The sequence below is a fragment of the Mustela nigripes genome, chromosome 1 (assembly GCF_022355385.1).
Source record: "Mustela nigripes isolate SB6536 chromosome 1, MUSNIG.SB6536, whole genome shotgun sequence".
Taxonomy (NCBI): Eukaryota; Metazoa; Chordata; class Mammalia; order Carnivora; family Mustelidae; genus Mustela; species Mustela nigripes.
Genome location: NC_081557.1, coordinates 250,400,470 through 250,406,876, shown reverse-complemented (window position 1 = coordinate 250,406,876; position 6,407 = coordinate 250,400,470).

Here is a 6,407-nt window from a genome sequence, read left to right as displayed (position 1 = left end):
GTCTGTTTTGTGTGTGTTGAGTTTGAGGAGTTCATTATAGATCCTGGATAACTAGAGAATCGATTCCATTTACTATAGCACCAAGAACCATAAGATACCTGGGAATAAACCTAACCAAAGAGGTAAAGGATCTGTACTCAAGGAACTACAGAATACTCATGAAAGAAATTGAAGAAGATACAAATAGATGGAAGACCATTCCACGTTCTTGGATCGGAAGAATAAACATTGTTAAAATGTCTATACTGCCTAGAGCAATCTATACTTTTAATTCCATTCCGATCAAAATTCCACTGGTATTCTTAAAAAAGCTGGAGCAAATAATCCTAAAATTTGTATGGAATCAGAAGAGACCCCGAATCACCAAGGAAATGTTGAAAAACAAAAATAAAACTGGGGGCATTATGTTACCTGATTTCAAGCTTTACTACAAAGCTGTGATCAGCAAGACAGCATGGTACTGGCATAAAAACAGACACATAGACCAGTGGAACATAGTAGAGAGTCCCGATATGGACCCTCAACTCTCTGGGCAAATAATCTTCGACAAAACAGGAAAAAATATACAGTGGAAAAAAGACAGTCTCTTCAATAAATGGTGCTGGGAAAACTGGACAGCTATATGTAGAAGAATGAAACTCGACCATTCTCTTACACCGTACACAAAGACTCAAAATGGATAAAAGACCTCAATGTGAGACAGGATTCCATCAGAATCCTAGAGGAGAACATAGGCAGTAATCTCTTCGATAATAGCCACAGCAACTTCTTTCAAGATATGTCTCGAAAGGCAAAGGAAACAAAAGCGAAGATAAACTTTTGGGACTTCATCAAAATCAAAAGCTTCTGCATAGCAAAGGAAACAGTCAAGAAAACAAAGAGGCAACCCATGGAATGGGAGAAGATATTTGCAAATGACAGTACAGAGTTAGTATAGAATTTAATACTCTTTGGTATCTGTAATTTTAGGCATCTACTGGGTCTTAGGACGCATCCCCCATGCATGAAGGGGACTGCCGTATGACTGGTTCCACTGAACCATGGTATGAGTGTTGTGGCAATTTTAAATGAGTCTGAATAATTCCTGCATCATTGATGATCTCATTTTAAAGTGTCATAATAGGTGTTAAAAGCAAGAGCTCTAGAATCAGACTTACTATGAGTTCTAAGATTAGTGACATTGGACAAGTTATTAAAACATTCTATCATTTGTAAAATGGAAAGTATAATAAGAATCATTAAATTAATTATTGCCATTGAAGCATTTGAATGGTACCTGGAAGAAAATGTGTCAAATAAATGTACTTATTATTTTTCTATATATCTACTAATATTTAATATTCTACTTACCTACTAATATTTAAAATATTTAAATATTTATACTAAAAATATTTAAAACTAATATTGTGATGTCTGAAGTCTTTTTACAAGCTATACACATGTATCTATCACACACTTACCTGAATGCCTAAGTTTACATCCTAAGTACAACAAACATTTTGTAAATATTGATCTACTACTTACTATTACTACTACTGGTAATACTTTTTTTAAAAATTAATTATTTATTTATCTGACAGACAGAGATCACAAGTAGGCAGAGAGGCAGGCAGAGAGGGCGGGGGGAAGCAGGCTTCCTGCTGAGCAGAGAGCCCAATATGGGGTTGATCCCAGGACCCTGGGATCATGACCTGAGCCGAAGGCTGAGGCTTTAACCCACTGAGCCACCCAGGCGCCCCTAGTAGTAGTATATTTAATTATTCTTTCAGTTTTACAATCAAAACCACTCATACTCACAAAAATATGTCATGGAGTTAATAAAAGTTACGACTGACTTGAATCAATGTCTTCTGACTACAAATTCCATACGCTATCCTTCTCATTACACTTGCAGACCTATACAATTAGTTTTTAGGAACATTACAAAATGTAAACTTTTTAGAAACATTACAAAACCTCTGTAAATCTATGAAAAAAAATCGTAGGTTATGACAAAGCTGGAAAGAAATAATGGCTCTCTTTATTTTTTTAAAGATTTTATTTATTTATTTGACAGAGAGAGAGAGAGAGATCACAAGTAGGCAGAGAGGCAGGCAGAGAGAAGGAGAAGCAGGTTCCCTGCTGAGAAGAAAGCCAAATGCTAGGCTCGATCCCAGGACCCTGAGACCATGACCCCAGATGAAGGCAGAGGCTTAACCCACTGAGCCACCCAGGTGCCCCAACAGAGGTTCTCTTTAAAGAGCATAATAATATATGTTTCTTCAATTGAAAAATATTATGGATTCAAATGTTTTCACTTCTTAGTTCTTTATAGGATTGTGGGAGAAAATATCATATCAGTATTCATTATAAAACTCCAAACCCAATAGCCATAAATGTTTCTTTGTAACATGTAAAATCTTTAAAAGCATTATAAATATTATAAAATAAAATAATGCAAGTTGCTTTAGACTAAGAACATGTCATTGCTAAGCAACGGGTTTGGGCCAGCACTTTTGTTTGTTTTTATAGGACGCGACTGCAGCATTTTTCTTCAAAAAATAATGTCCATATTTGCAAAACTCAACCAGGGTGAAGAATTTTCATACAAAATCTGAAGAGAGCCAACCATACTTCTAAAGTTAGCATAATAGGAATTTCAAAGGTAAATTCCAAATCAAAGACTTTAAATATCTCAGATTCTATGACACAACCTATGCAAAGCAAGATCAGTCAGTAGACTCCATTTCTCACAGCAGCTTTCAGACTGAACGTTATTTTGTGGGTGGTTATTCATTCTGTGTTGCCTATCTTCATGATATCATGTAGAGTGAGAAGGGGAAAGGGTGATTATAATCAGATACCATAAGCAGTTTTATTCTTTACAAACAATATCACCTCACCAACAATATTTATTTTCTTCCATGTGCAAAGTTATGTGTATAGTGTTATGGTGCAGTAAGTTATGAAGATAAGGCTCATGGCACAATATATACCCTTTGAAATCCACCACTTACCAGAAGACTTAAGGTACAAACATGTGACAATCCAATCATAGTAGTATGAGGTAGTAAGGTAATATGCACTACTTAGGTTAAAAGGAGTAGGAGAATTAACAGGACATTAGAGAACAAAAAAGCAAGCAATTCTGGGTAGTTTGCTTTGGATTTATATGTGTATATGTGTGAGATAAGAGATATTCTATGTTATGAGAATATACATATAAGCGTGTATGTGTATATGTAACAATACTGCATATGTTACACATATACACATATGTTTTGTGATATCCATGTATGTTCTGGTTTAGTTTATTTCAGTTAAACTCAGCACTTCCTGGCTACCATATGTATACTAAGTATTTCTTGAGTGTACATTTGTAGGGTCCCTGGGTGGCTCAGTTGGTAAACTCATTGTCTTCAGCTCAGGTCATGATCCTGGAGTGCCAGGATCCAGGCCCACATCAGGTTCCCTGCTGGGCAGGGAGTCAGCTTCTCCTGCTGACTTCTCCCCTCTCATGCGCTCTCTCCCTCTCTCTAAAATAAATAAATAAAATCTTCAAAAAAAATGTAAATTTGTAATAAGGTGAGGACAGGCAACTGATGAATAAATCTTTCAATTGTGTAAGCATCCAGCAAGAAAGGAAAAGGTAAAAGGTGGTTGAATAGATCTCCAGCAGAGGGTAACAGACCTTCTTTATTTCAGTTGTTTCTTTTTGTTTCTTCTAATAAAATGTCTGAGCTGGAGCTAGTCCTTGAAATGACATGAGAACCATTCTAACATCCAGTTTCCTGTTAATAAGTATAAATGGTTTTGTTGTAAAAAAAAAAAAAATAGTTGTCTAAACTAGATAGCTCCCTTTTGCTAAATAGTTTGGATTTCATGTAAAAATGATAAAACTATATTTTTCATCTTTGTTTTATATTTATATTTTGAATGACCGTGCTTTGTCTGACAGAAACAGAGGCAGCCAAATACACTTAGACTAAGATCTTTAACTGAAAGCAATGGCTCTGGATAATTAGTTTATTTTTCTTTTCTTTTTATTTTTTTGGTAAACTTATCTATAAAATAAAGAAAAAAGTCTTATCTACTCCACTACATATTGGTTGAACTCAAGTCTGTAAATGAGTGTTAAGTAGTATACATATTTTATTCAGTCCTTTCAAGTTCATATCAAGACTTCATTATGTATGCAATATGTAAACTATGAGTCATATTATCTTTGACTTTCTCTCTGCTTTCAACAATGTGTGTGATATTTCTTCAAGGTGCTACTTGACAATGTGAGGATAGAGTGTTTTAGCCAAATACCTGTGGAGAAGGTGATGATGTCTTGTGCCTTCAAGATGGTGCCAGCAAGCTTATCATCCATCTTAATTTCTCACGACATGTTTATCTACTTAATTCACTGTGGCATGAAGGAGAGATGAAGATTGTATGCTTTAGATAAACTCAACAATATGCAATATCCTTTGTACTTCATTAGACCTATATATTAAAAAGAAAAGAAAAGCAAGAAAAAAAAAGCCCTCTGTTATTTAAGTAGCAATTTAAGAGTTCTCTTTACAATTCATGACAGCAAACAGATTTCAAGAAGAAGCTTGTGCACCAACAATCATAGATCAGAAACAAACTACTACATGAATACTCTCTTGCCCTTTAAACAAAAGTTTATATAACTTTGTTAGTGTTATTTTCACAACTCATTATTTATTTATTTATTTATTTATTTATTTTTAAGATTTTATTTATTTATCAGAGAGAGGGGGGGGGAGAGAGCGAGCACAGGCAGACAGAATGGCAGGCAGAGGCAGAGGGAGAAGCAGGCTCCCCGCCGAGCAAGGAGCCCGATGTGGGACTTGATCCCAGGACGCTGGGATCATGACCTGAGCTGAAGGCAGCTGCTTAACCAACTGAGCCACCCAGGTGTCCCTCATTTTTTTTTAAATTCTATGCCAAGAAGTACCATTGTGGGTGATTAAAATCCAATAGCACAAAAATATGTGGGAAGGATAGAAGTATGAGCATATTTTAAGTTAAACTATTACTTTAAACTGAAGACTAAATAATGTTTATCTATTGCTCAGAGAAAAGATTATATGCCATTTTTAGATGCTTTATCTTTAAAGTCTCCAGAATTATGACAGTATCTAAATTTGTTAGTCCCAAGAATGATACAAGTAGTTATATTCACCAAAATATAATATTATAAAGCCTACAGATTTATTTTAATAAATGTATTTAAATAAATTTTAAGTGGAGTTTCATGCATGTTTTATCTAATATCGACTTCTTAGTAGTTGGGGGTTTGTGGTATTTGAATTATATCTAGTTCAATGTAATATTTTTAGGCTATTCATCTGTTCCAGATGTTCACATGGTTTTATTATCTATAATTTATATTTAATAGGTTACCAGATGCCCCTACCCTCCTTCCATGGCACAGGGCTCCCTCCTCTACACCAGTACCATTTGACAGAGCAGCACTTTCTCCAGAAATAGATGCTATTTTCCAAAGGATTGTATTGTCCAAGGCTTGTCCTAGATATGCAAGAAATAAGGGCATGGGGATACCTTATATTTAAGCAATGCTATTTAATCAAAGAATCTTAACTTTTCTCTGGCTTTCAGTCACTGGTTTTCAAATCTTAATTTATTTTCTGAAAAATAAAGAGAATGAAAGATGCCTCTTTTTTAAATGCCAAGGCAGTTAGCACAGAGTGTTGTATTAGTTTCAAGTGTACAATAGACCAATTTAGTAATTTCATTTGCTTTTCAGTGCTCATCAAGATAAATGTGACAGATGCCTTTTAACACTATAATTCATAGGTATGTGCAGCATGTCAATCCTAATATTTTGAAACATAATCTCATCACAAAGAACATAAAATATGTTTTGATTTTTCAATATTTCATGTTAACAACATTATGGGGTTTATTTCTCGTATGAGAAAACACACCAATGAACGTACAATTCCAAAGATGTGTTAGTGTCTAATTCCATCTTGTGAGAATTTGTAATGAAATGGAAAATAGATCATTAAACTATAGAATGCTTCATGGAAGACAAGGTAAACTTGAAGGATGAAAGGTGGGTTGACATTGTTTTCAACAATCCAGCTTCATTATTTTAAACATGTAATACATCTATAATATTCGACCAAACAATTGAAATAAATGTTAATTTCTTTCTCTGGTTGTGTGTCCATGTCATGAATCACAATGATTTTAAAAATTATAATGGAGGGATTTGTAAGAATCTGAACTGCTTGAGGAATGATTCACTCTTCAAGTTGGTAGTATTGTGTCTTACTCTCCCATGTATAATCCCAAAATATTTCACCATGATTAATGTTAGGATAGTGAGCCAACAGAAACAATAGTGATTTCCAGTTATTTTTTGCTATTATCATACAGGAATATTG